This window comes from Bos taurus, chromosome 3, assembly GCF_002263795.3.
Source record: "Bos taurus isolate L1 Dominette 01449 registration number 42190680 breed Hereford chromosome 3, ARS-UCD2.0, whole genome shotgun sequence".
In the NCBI taxonomy this organism is placed as follows: Eukaryota; Metazoa; Chordata; class Mammalia; order Artiodactyla; family Bovidae; genus Bos; species Bos taurus.
In genome coordinates, this window is record NC_037330.1 from 47,069,324 (window position 1) to 47,082,533 (window position 13,210).

Sequence of the window (13,210 nt, forward strand, 5' to 3'; positions counted from 1 at the left end):
AAACATCTGAAATTCTATGGGAAATTTCCCTCTTATTGGTAGTTTATAATAATCAAGATTGTCTCTGATGATTGTCACTACATTTTTCTGTTCCAGCCTTAGGGCAATGGGAAGTTCTGTCCCTATCTGACAAATGTCAGGAATGTTCCAGGTGTGTGTACTGACCCTGTGTTGTCTTCTGTCACCAAGACAGTGCCCCTCTCAGCTGGCCTCAGGAGAAAGGGGTGTCACAATAGAGCCAAGGACCCCATGCCATGATTTGTGATTACTTTCTCATTGTATCATCAGCCGCTCAAGATGGTTGCTCTCTGTACATCCCCTGCCTGACAAGTGCCTGCTTCACCCACACTCTACACACATGATTGACCTTCCTACATATTTGTTCAGGCCCCAGTTAGTGATTGTTCTTATCATAAAGCATGGTGAGGGATGTACCCCTCTGCTGATTTCCCTGGTAATTCCTCCTATAAACTGGCAATCTCCCCACCTCAAGAGTGAAGACTGCTATTACATTCTGCCCATCACTGCTGCACACGATAGGGTTTTGTCCCTCCAGAACCTGTTTCAGATGTATAAGCCCCCACATTCATTAAACCATTGATGTCTTTGTTGCTGACTCTGGGCTCTTTCTTGAGGCCTAAAACTGGGCAAGTATAGGCCTTGTAATCCTGCAGAGTTTCAGTCTAACACTCATCCATTTTTTTCTCAGTGACTTTATCAGCACCCAGAGCTTCATAAATTCAACTAATCTGAAATAGTAATAGCTAATATTTATTATTGACTGACAACTGATCATGTTTGACCTCTATGAAATATTTTTAAACCTTTATGGAGAAATAATTTACATATCACAAAATTTACCCTTTAAAGTACAGAAGGCAGTGGATTTTTACTTAGTATATTTACAGAGTTATAGAGCCATCACTACCATGTAATTTCTGAATATTTTCACTACCCCCAAAAGAAACCTTGCATCTATTAGTAGTCACTCCATAGTCTCTCCTTCTCCTGACCCCTGGCAATTCCTAATCTTATTCCTATGGATTTTCCAATTCTTTCCATTTCCATGTAAATGGAATCATATAATACACCATCTTTTATGACTTGCTTCATTCACTTAGCATAATGTTTTAAAGATGTATCATTGTTTTGATATGTACTGGTACTTCCTTCCTTTTTATGGTCAAGTAATAATGCTTATTTAACTTATGTGCAGAGTACATCATGAGAAACGCTGGACTGGAAGAAACACAAGCTGGAATCAAGATTGCCGAGAGAAATATCAATAACCTCAGATATGCAGATGACACCACCCTTATGGCAGAAAGTGAAGAGGAACTCAAAAGCCTCTTGATGAAGGTGAAAGAGGAGAGTGAAAAAGTTGGCTTAAAGCTCAACATTCAGAAAACTAAGATCATGGCATCTGGTCCCATCGCTTCATGGGAAATAGATGGGGAAACAGTGGAAAAAATGTCAGACTTTCTTTTTGTGGGTTCCAAAATCACTGCAGATGGTGACTGTAGCCATGAAATTAAAAGACGCTTACTCCTTGGAAGGAAAGTTATGACCAACCTAGAAAGCATATTCAAAAGCAGAGACATTACCTTGCTAACAAAGGTCTATCTAGTCAAGGCTATGATTTTTCCAGTGGTCATATATGGATGTGAGAGTTGGACTGTGAAGAAAGCTGAGTGCTGAAGAATTGATGCTTTTGAACTGTGGTGTTGGAGAAGACTCTTGAGAGTCCCTTGGACTGCAAGGAGATCCAACCAGTCCATTCTGAAGATCAGCTCTGGGATTTCTTTGGAAGGAATGATGCTAAAGCTGAAACTCTAATACTTTGGCCACCTCATGTGAAGAGTTGACTCATTGGAAAAGGCTCTGATGCTGGGAGGGATTGAGGGCAGGAGGAGAAGGGGACGACAGAGGATGAGATTGCTGGATGGCATTACCAATTCCATGGACTTGAGTTTGAGTGAACTCTGGGAGTTGGTGATGGACAGGGAGGCGTGGCGTGCTGTGATTCATGGGGTCGCAAAGAGACATTCATGACTGAGCGACTGAACTGAACTGAATAATCCATTGTATGGTTTACCATATTTTGTTTATCTATTCATTAATTGGTGAACTTGTGAGTTGTTTCTCCTTTTTGACTGTTATGAATAATGCCTCTATAAACATTCATATACAGGTTTTTGTATGTGGAGATAGATTTCTTATTTACTTGGATATATCTACATATCTATATCTATCTATATGGACTTCAAAACACTCTTATATAGTATCTTAAGTTGAGGAAACAGACTTGTAAAAGTAAAATAACTAACTCCGGGTCAAATGGCAAACCAGTGCTTTTGGATAATCATCCTCACAGTCAGGAAACTTCAGTCATCTTTGACTTCTCCCTTTCTTTGGCACTCTATAACAAGTAAGCCTTCACATGCTATGAGTCTTCCTTTGGCTAACTGCTTTCCATTCTTAAGGCTTTATATAATGTGTTGGATAGTACTAATTGATTACCAAGTATGCATTTTCTCCTTCTTCCCTTGACTTGATTATTGGTTTCAAGGTGCATAGCTGAAAATTTCATTCCTTAGTTTCATTTCCATAAATGGGTGGCCATATGTCACATTCCTGATTAATTAGAAATAAATCTAATGTTGTTAGGTGGATCTTTGAGTAAAAATGAGGTTTTTAAAATGTGAACATTTTGGTTGAGATGAGCCATTTTGTCATGCTCTCACTTTCCTGTAATATGATTAATAGCTACAGCTAGATGTTCAAGCTGGTTTTAGAAAAGGCAGAGGAACCAGAGATCAAATTACCAACATCCACTGGATCACAGAAAGAGCAAGAGAGTTCCAGAAAAACATCTATTTCTGCTTTATTGACTATGCCAAATCCTTTGACTGTGTGGATCACAATAAACTGTGGAAAATTCTGAAAGAGATGGGAATACCAGACCACCTGATCTGCCTCTTGAGAAACCTGTATGCAGGTCAGGAAGCAACAGTTAGAACTGGACATGGAACAATAGACTGGTTCCAAATAGGAAAAGGAGTCCGTCAAGGCTATATATTGTCACCCTGCTTATTTAACTTATATGCAGAGTACATCATGAGAAATGCTGGGCTGGAGGAAGCACAAGCTGGAATCAAGATTGCCAGAAGAAATATCAATAACCTCAGATATGCAGATGACACCACCCTTATGGCAGAAAGTGATGAAGAACTAAAGAGCCTCTTGATGAAAGTGAAAGAGGAGAGTGAAAAAGTTGGCTTAAAGCTCAACATTCAGAAAATGAAGATCATGGCATCTGGTCCCATCACTTCATGGGAAATAGATGGGGAAACAGTGGAAACAGTGGCTGACTTTATTTTTCTGGGCTCCAAAATCACTGCAGACGGTGATTGTAGCCGTAAAATTAAAAGACACTCCTTGGTAGGAAAGTTATGACCAACCTAGACAGCATATTATAAAGCAGAGACATTACTTTGCCAACAAAGGTCCATTTAGTCAAGGCTATGGTTTTCCCTGTGGTCATGTATGGATGTGAGAGTTGGACTATAAAGAAAGCTGAGTGCTGAAGAATTGATGCTTTTGAACTGTGGTGTTGGAGAAGACTCTTGAGAGTCCCTTGGACTGCAAGGAGATCCAACCAGTCCATCCTAAAGGAGATCAGTCCTGGGTGTTCATTGGAAGGACTCATGTTGAAACTGAAACTCTAATACTTTGGCCACCTGATGTGAAGAGCTGACTTGTTTGAAAAGACCCTGATGCTGGGACAGATTGAGGGCAGGAGGAGAAGGGGATGACAGAGGATGAGATGGTTGGATGGCATCACCGACTCAATGGACATGGGTTTGGGTGGACTCTGGGAGTTGGTGATGGACAGGGAGGCCTGGTGTGCTGCAGTTCACGGGATCGCAAAGAGTCGGACATGACTGAGCCACTGAACTGAACTGAACTGATAGGTACCATCTTTTCACTCTGAAGAAAAGGCCAGAAGAATTACAGATATCATGACCCTTCATTCTTGAACTACTCAAACAATTCCAGAAACTGTCTACTTGCAAACATCTTTACCACATACAAAGGCCCATGCTTCAAAGGCACCAAAAGAAACTTGAGCCTTATTAGATGCCATGTGCATGTGGTTAGTTGCTCAGAAATGTCCGAGTCTTTGCGATGTTTTGGACTGTAGCCCTGTAGGCTCTTTTGTCCATGGGATTTTCCAGGCAAGAATAATGGATTGGGTTGCCATTTGTTTCTCTGGGGTATCTTCCTGATGCAGGGATCAAACTTGCATTTCCTGTGTCTCCTACATTGCAGGTTGATTCTTTACCTGCTGAGCCATCGGGGAAGCAAAGTTAATGAGAGTTATATATTGCTTTGTAGTTAAGAGATGCCATTTTGCTTTTCTTATGTCGCTGAATACAAATTTCTAATTTTAATGAGCCTTCAGGTTGATGGAATTAACCTTACATTTCCATTGTCAAAAATCATATTCAGACTGTAAGGTCCAACTTAGGTGACCTTTCTAAAGAGAATTTCCCCAAAATCTTATGGAAAGTGACCTCTTTCTGTATTCTCTCTAGTACTCAATTTGTATCTCTCACTTGGAATGTGTAACATATTTGCCATATGGATATTTGTGCAGATCTCCTTTTCCAATTTTAGCCTTAGAGAATCTGGAGGAAAATTTAAGGTATTGACATTTTATCTGGGTGGTGCAAGCCTAAAGCAATAAAGGAGAAAAAGCAAATCTATTATAGTTGTCCAGGGCTTCCCTTGTGGCTCAGCTGGTAAAGAATCTGCCTGCAACGCAGGAAACTTGGGTTCGATCTCTAGGTTCAGAAGATCCCATGGGGAAGGGAATGGCTACCCACTCCAGTACTCAGGCCTAGAGAATTCCTTGGACTGTATAGTTCATGGGGTTGCAAAGAGTTGGACATGAGAGTGACTTTCACTTTACTTTGCTTTACATTTGTATCCAAGCTTTCACATCTGTATAGTCAACCAATCTTGAATCAAAAATATTTTTAAAAACTCCAGAAAATTCCAAAAATACCTTGAATTTACCTCACACCAGCAACTATTTGCATAGTATTTACACTGTATTTGCAGCTGTTTGCGTTATATTTACATTATACTAGATATAAATAATCTGCAGATAATTTAAATTGTAAGGGAGAATCTGTGTAGGTTACATGCAAATATGACAGCATTTTATGTAAGGGACTTGAAAGAAAGAAAAGAAATTGTAGTCGCTCAGTCATGTTTGACTCTTTGCCACCCCAGGACTGTAGCCTGCCAGGCACGTCTGTCCATGGATTTCTCCAGGCAAGAATGCTGGAGTTGGTTGCCATTCCCTTCTCCAGGGGATTTCCAGACCCAGGGATCAAATTGGGGTCACCTGCATTGAAGGCAGGTTTGTTTGTTTGTTTGTTTTACCATCTGAGCCACTGGGGAAGCCCCTGGCATCTCCATTTGTGGTGGGGTCCTGGAACCAATGCCCTTGGGACACTGATATTTCTCAGCTCACATGTGTACTCAGTGCATGAGACTTCACTAGATTACAAAGAAGATTCACATCTCAGTAATATATGAGTGAGAGAGAGAAGGGAAAATTAACCTGTCTGACTTTCTCTCATCTCCTGTTTCTTAGTGGGCAAAGTCTACCTTATGGGAAATTAATTTTTCATCTGGCTCCACAGGAGCTTCTGAGGAAGCCAAATCCCACACTCCCATGCATGGTGCTGCATCGCAGTATAAGAGTAGAGGGGTATTTGAAGAAGGCAGGTAGTCAACTGATAGAGAAAGGAGTCAGTCAATGGAATCTGAGAAAGCAAGCAAGGACTGTGTCTAAGCATTCAGATCAGATCAGATCAGATCAGTCACTCAGTCGTGTCCGACTCTTTGCGACCCCATGAACTGCAGCACACCAGGCCTCCCTGTCCATCACCAACTCCCAGAGTCCACCCAAACCCATGTCCATTGAGTCGGTGATGCCATCCAGCCATCTCATTCTCTGTCGTCCCCTTCTCCTCTGCCCCCAATCCCTCCCAGCATCAGAGTCTTTTCCAATGAGTCAACTCTTCGCATGAGGTGGCCAGAGTACTGCAGTTTCAGCTTTAGCATCATTCCTTCCAAAGAAATCCCAGGGCTGATCTCCTTCAGAGTGGACTGGTTGGATCTCCTTGCAGTCCAAGGGACTCTCAAGAGTCTTCTCCAACATCACAGTTCAAAAGCATCAATTCTTCGGCACTCACCCTTCTTCACAGTCCAACTCTCACATCCATACATGACCACAGGAAAAACCATAGCCTTGACTAGACAAACCTTTGTTGGCAAAGTAATGTCTCTGCTTTTGAATATGCTATCTAGGTTGGTCATAACTTTCCTACCAAGGAGTAAGCGTCTTTTAATTTCATGGCTGCAGTCACCATCTGTAGTGATTTTGGAGCCCAGAAAAATAAAGTCTGACACTGTTTCCACTGTTTCCCCATCTATTTCCCATGAAGAGGTGGGACCGGATGCCATGATCTTCGTTTTCTGAATGTTGAGCTTTAAGCCAACGTTTTCACTCTCCACTTTCCCTTTCATCAAGAGGCTTTTGAGTTCCTCTTCACTTTCTGCCATAAGGGTGGTGTCATCTGCATATCTGAGGTTATTGATATTTCTCCTGGCAATAATTAAAAGTTAATTTTTAATAGAAGAAATGCCACATGCTCAGCATTTAAAAATCTAAGTAATAGAAATAAATAAAAAGAAGAAAATTCCCTCTAATCTTATTTTTCTATGAAAACAAGTCTTACTCTTTTGCTTGTATTTACCATTGTGTATATAGCTTTTTACAATATATACACATGACTTATTTACAATGGCATCCTGCTGAACCCAATTTTTTAATTTTATCTTTCACTAATTATATCATAAAATTCTTGATATTATTCAGTATTATTTTATTGTTTAAGTCTTACTAGCAACATCATTTTATAAAAATGTGCCATATTTTTGACAAATCTTCCATTTCATGGTACATTGGTTGTTAAAATTTATTTTGAGCTATTAAAACTACTAAAAACTGTGTGGTGAACATTCTCATTGCTCCATCTATGAGAACGTCAATCACTGATTTTCTCAGTTGAAATTCTTGGATGTGGATTTGTACCATACTATGTGAATAATTTTAATTCTTTTGATACATGCTGTGAGATTATATTCCAGAAAGATTTTCTAATTTATGTTCAACAATAATTAATTGGCTTCCTTGATGACTCAGTGGTAAAGACTCCACCTGCCAATGCAAGAGATATAGGTTTAATCTCCAGATTAAAGAAAATGGTAACCCACTCTAGTATTTTTTTCTGGAATATCCCATGGATAGAGGGGCTCCATGGGGTCACATAAGAGTCAGACACAACTTAGAGACTAAGCAACATCAACAATAATTAATTAGAGGTCCTAATTTTATGTGTCAGTCATGTATTATTCTTAGACATTCTTTTCTAAGTTGTTGATGAAAAACAATATCATTTTGCTATTTCAAAGTTGCATTGCTTGGTTACCATTGAAGATGAATATTTTATGTATGTTTCTAGACAATTAGCTTTTCTCCTCTTTGTGAACTGCCTATTTGTGCCCTTCATCATGATTTTAATTCATGAAGATTATAAGATTTTTTGAGGGCAAAGACTACCTCTTATTCCTGCTGGAGTCCATCTCTGTCAGTGAATGCCCAGGCTGGGACTTCTATCTGTTTGCAGAATGAAAGAAAGACAATTCTCTATTATGTTTTTACTTAGTTACAATAAAAGAATTAAATTAATTTTGCACATTTGCATTTAGAGAGCAACAAATGACATTTTTTATCCACAAAAGTTTTTTTTTTTTTTTTTTCCTGAAGAAAATTTCTTAACTTCTTTTCAACAATAACACCATTTTTAGCCTGAATGGATAAGTACAAGATTGGACAGATTCAGCTATTTTCACTTTTTTTTTTCCTTTTTCCTCAGCAACTGTCAGATTTTTCTATTCTTACAAGCTATTTTGGGATATTCAGACACAAATAGAGATTTATTATCTCATTTCATTATAGAAAATGAAAGCACTAAAATAAAACATCTCAGAACCTCATCTTGGAGAACATTCTACAAACTTGTGCTTTTTCTGGATTATATTACACAACTAAGCCCACCAGGAAGATAGTACTCAAACTTTTTTTGAGCCTAATTGTTCCTAAGCTGACCTGCTTCTTCTTTTTCAGACCATTTTATTTTCAGCAGAACTCCTGTTTTCATTAAATCTGGGAATGTGCAAATAGCATAGATGTAAAGACTAAAAAAAATTCTAATACAATAGATATTGCCCTTGAAAATGTATGCATAGGTGTACATATATAGAGACATACATACATTCCTTCTGCATGCATGCTAAGTTGCTTCAGTTGTGTCTGACTCTTTGCGACCCTATGGACTGTAGCCCACCAGGCTCCACTGGCCATGGGATTCTCCAGGCAAGAATACTGGAGTGGATTGCCATGCCCTTCTCCAGGGGATCTTCCCAAGCCAGGGACTGAACCTGCATCTCTTACCTCTCCTGTGTTGGCAGGCGGGTTCTTTACTACTAGTGCCATCTGGGAACCCCACATTCCTTTCTCAAGGATTCCATGTTATGCAGAGGAAGTGGAAGCCACCATTTTTTAAGGAAGCTATGAGGTCTCATGAATACAAATAGGTACACAGTTCTGTATAAGACTGAAATTCTGGAGTCACAATAATTATAGCACTTTGTTTTCTAAACAAATTTATAAATGATTAAGGAGTGGCTGCCACAGACAAACGCTCAAGTAAACCCTTGTATCCCTGTATCCCTAATAAACCTGTAAGAATCCAAGTGTTTCTGGGATTGTTTATAGTCCCACTTCTCTCCAAGATGGCATCTCAGCAGAACATTGCACTGTCCCCTCCAACTCAGGCCCATCCACATGGAATCTTTGTATTAATAGTTAGTCCCACAAAGATCATGGCACTGGTTTTGGACATCATCTTTCCAGGAATCCTGTAACCCACTCCTGATCCCAGCTGGTGGGCAGTTTTTTGTTTTTGTTTTTTTCCCCTCCTCCAGAAATGCTCTTGACCATGGCTCTTTAACACTTAAAGCAGGATGCTGACTTATTGTATATATTGTATTCTAGTTCTATCATTTTGGGGAAGGGGTTCCACTTGTATTTCTTTCTTTCCTTCTTTTTTTTTTTTATTGGAGTACAGTTGCTTTGCAATGTTGTATTAGTTTCTGCTGAATAACAAAGTGAACCAGCTATTTGTATACATATATCCCCTCTGGAACCTTCCCCCTGCCACCCCTCCAGGTCACCACAGAGCACTGAGCAGAGCTCCCTGTGCTGTAGAGTAGTTTCCCACTAGCTACCTGTTTTATACACCTGTTGCAGTGTATATATGCCAATCCTAATCTCCCAATTTGTCCCACCCTTTCCTTTCCAACCCCCTCTGTGTCCACATGTCCTCTACATCTGTGTCTCTATTCTGCCCTGCCAATAGGTTAATCAGTACCATTTTTATAGATTCCACATATATGCAGTAATATACAATTTTTCTCTTTCTGACTTACTTCAAACGACCACTGATTTTTTTATAGAATTTCATCATTTGGTTTCTCTCTCTCTCTCTCTCTCTCTCTCTATATATATATATATATATATTTCACAAGAAGACTATAATAACAGTCAAAAATAATATATATTGACATTGTTTTAAATTTAAAAATGATATATTCTCACTATGTAAAATGTGTTAGCAACCAAACATCATATGCTATTTACAATTATTTAATATTTAGGTTTTAAAACTTTTGCCATTATTATAAACAATAGATTTAAGGGGACAGATTATTCTGTCCATAGATATTTAACCTTATTTATTTCCTACAAATTGTCAGGTGTATTGTATTGGATTTGTCATTTATCCATTAACTTGAAATACCACTTTATCATGTACTAAATTCCTATTTGTGTCTAGGATTTTTATCATATTACTGTTGTTGTAAATTCATAGTCACTGACTTCAGTCAGGTTCTCATTACTCATTTTTATATCTTCCATCTTCATGCTTGGCTACCATTTCCATTCCCTTAGGGGATTAGTTTTGAACTTCACTACAGCTCAACACTCCCTTCTAAACCATCCTGCTACTTCCTGAACCCCCTCTTCATCTATAAGATAAGGCTACCAGGGTGGTTTTCCACAACATCCCTCCATTAGGTTTTTAAGGCTGCCGTAACAAAGTACCAGAAACTTAGTGGCTTATGACAACAAAAATTTATTATCTCAGTCCTGGAAACTAGAAGTGTGAAATCAGAACAGAAGCAGGACTATGTTCCCTGTGAAATCTGTAGAAGAGCATTCTTCTTTGCCCCTTCCTAGCTTCTGGGAGTTTGCAGCAATCCTTGGTATTCCGTGACTTGTAGATGGGTCACTCAAGTTTTTGTTTTGATTGTCATATGGTTATCATTCCTCATGTGTCTTAACGTTGTCTTCCTTCTCTGAGTGTCTGTCTCTAAATGTCGCAGTTTTTATAGGACTTCATCTCTACTGGATTAGGGGTCTATTCTACTCCAGTGTGATCTCTTGTTAGCTGATTACATCTGCATTGGTTCTATTTCTAAATAAGGTCACACTCTTAAGTAGTGGGGTAAGGACTTCTACATATATTTTTGTGACACAAGTCAATTCATATCAATCCCTTCTACATCCACCTGCATATTATTCCCCTCCTTTTGAATCGGAGGATAAGGCTTTATTTCTGTTCAGTTTAATATGATGTACTTTATTCCAACTCCTCCTTTCTCTTTTGAGACTTTGCTCCATCAACTAACTCTTCTTTTCAACACATTCATCTTCTGCATTTCCACTGAAAACTCCCCTGCTGTCTGCAAACATGCTGATGCCTTTCATCCTGTTGAAGATGTCTGTCTTCTTAACCTGAAGCCTCTTTCCCTTTAGTTATAATTAAATATTTCCCCTCTTCTTTCCACATCAGATCTGTTCATTCTATCAGCAGTGTTGACTGTTAATTTACAGTTTTCACAAAGAATTGATATCTGTGTTCTTTGACATATGTCACTGTGTGTACAAGGATAATGAAAGAAAGTCAAAGTTGAGATGCCAATGCTAGCTGGTTAACTTAGCTCTCTTTCTTGTTAAGGAACCCAGTTTTTCCTAAGAGCCTGATGGTGTGGAGGTCAATATTCTTGATTCAGGAAAATTATGACTGTCCTGAATGTTTGGAATTGTCCTTAAATTGTCATAATGGAATGTTAGATATATTACATTATAATGAATTGTTTTGTCACACTTAGTTTAAGATAACTGAGACTTGAACACATGATTAAATTATCTTTGTATCCATTTAAGATAACTGAGACTTGCACACATGATTAAATTATCTTTGTATCCCCAGAATTTGGCAGAGAGCTTGTGTTGATTGGGTGGCAAATAGATATTTTTAGGATCAATGGACTCATGGGTAAATCCATAATGTCTTTTCTAAGATAGCTTATCTTATAAGGTGAAATCAAGATGTTCATATGAAGACCAGTTTTCATGCCTTGATCTCATTAATTCAGTACTTTAGCCAGCAAAACAGACTGGCAATTACACAAGTTTTTTATAACAGGAAATAAAACTTCATTACCCAAACAGATATCCAATGGAACATTGTTTTGTGGAATTTTATATCAAATGAAGTAAAAAATAAATAGTTTAAAAATGCTTGGGTACAAATAAGTTTAAGAAAGATAGATTTCTTTACACAGAGATTCTTAGAACCCACATATTATTTAGATTTGCATTTGGCTGCATGTGACAGAAACCTGATTGTGTAGATATAAACAAGAGGGGTTTATGTTTCTCATGTAGGTAAAGCAAATGCTGAAATAAACAGCCCTGTTACTGAACCAAAGTTGGGTCTGCTAGCCCTCACACAGTAAAGCGAATCTACTGACATCAGGCTGTGGTGACTGAGAGTGCAGCACTTACTGTAAGGTGTCAGACAAGGAATCTGGGACAGCTGGCACTCAAAAAGTCTGGACTCAATGACGAGTTTTAGGAAAGTATTTTTTTAAATATTTCTTTTTTTAATATAGATTTTTTTTTTCAATTGCAACATTTTATTGCAGCATCAGCAAAGGTCAGATTTCTGAAATTGGTGAACACTGGGCAATTTTTAAGTTGTAACCTTTCATGTGGAAATATATAGATTTTTAAAAGAACTATCTGTTTTTTGGTTGTGTTGAGTCTTCATTGCTTTGTGAGGGCTTTCTCTAGTTGCGGCAAGCAGGGGCTACTCTTTGCTGCGGTGCACGGCCTCCTCATTGTGATGTCTTCTCTTGTGGAGCACGGGCTCCAGGTGCTCTGTCTTCAGTAGTTGTGGCATGAAGACTTAGTTGCTCCACAGCATTTGGGACCTTCCAAGACTAGGTATCTGACCTGTGTTCCCTGCACTGGCAGGCAGACTCTGATCCACTATATCACCAGGGAAGTCCTAGCAAAGCATTTTCTAAAGGCAAGTTGAGGGGCTTCCCTGGTGGTCCAGTGGTTAAGGCACTGCCTTTCAATGCAAGAGGTACAGGTTGGATCTCTGGTCAGGGAGCTAAGATTCCATATACCTCACAGCCAAAAACACAAAACATAAAACAGAAGTAATACTGTAACAAATTCAATAAAGACTTAAAAAAATAAAAAAAAAAGACAAGGCAAGGGAGGGACGTCTGAGGGTATGTGATCAAGTCATGCACAGTTCTCTGGTTAGTTGATGATGAAGTAACAGGGTGGTGTCACAGGGGTTAACATTATCGATCCTTAGGAGCAGATAGGTCTGGGGGCTACTGCACATGGTCATCAAGAAGTTAATTTCTTTCATTTGTTGATGGGGTTAGCATCTGTAAGACAACTCAGGAAATGTGCATCAGATACTATTATCTAGATACTTCAGAGAAGAACCGCTGCAGAGAATAAGTGGAGGGGTCTGTCCCAAAAGACCCCATATATTTTACCTAGTTACTCACTTTTTTACTGCCCAAATTTTGTTTTATATTCCAACTTAAGAACATTACTCATTTTATTTATACATTTCCTATTTTGCACTTTTGAATGGAAGGTAAAATGTTCTCATGTTATCAGCTATGCTGG

At 38.8% G+C, this 13,210-nt stretch overlaps 1 pseudogene; it reads right to left on the reverse strand.

Moving 5' to 3' along the window:
* Nucleotides 1-394: 394 nt before the first annotated feature.
* The window catches only part of LOC781902 (bifunctional 3'-phosphoadenosine 5'-phosphosulfate synthase 1-like), a 50,755-nt pseudogene continuing 37,939 nt past the window's right edge, over nt 395-13,210 (reverse strand).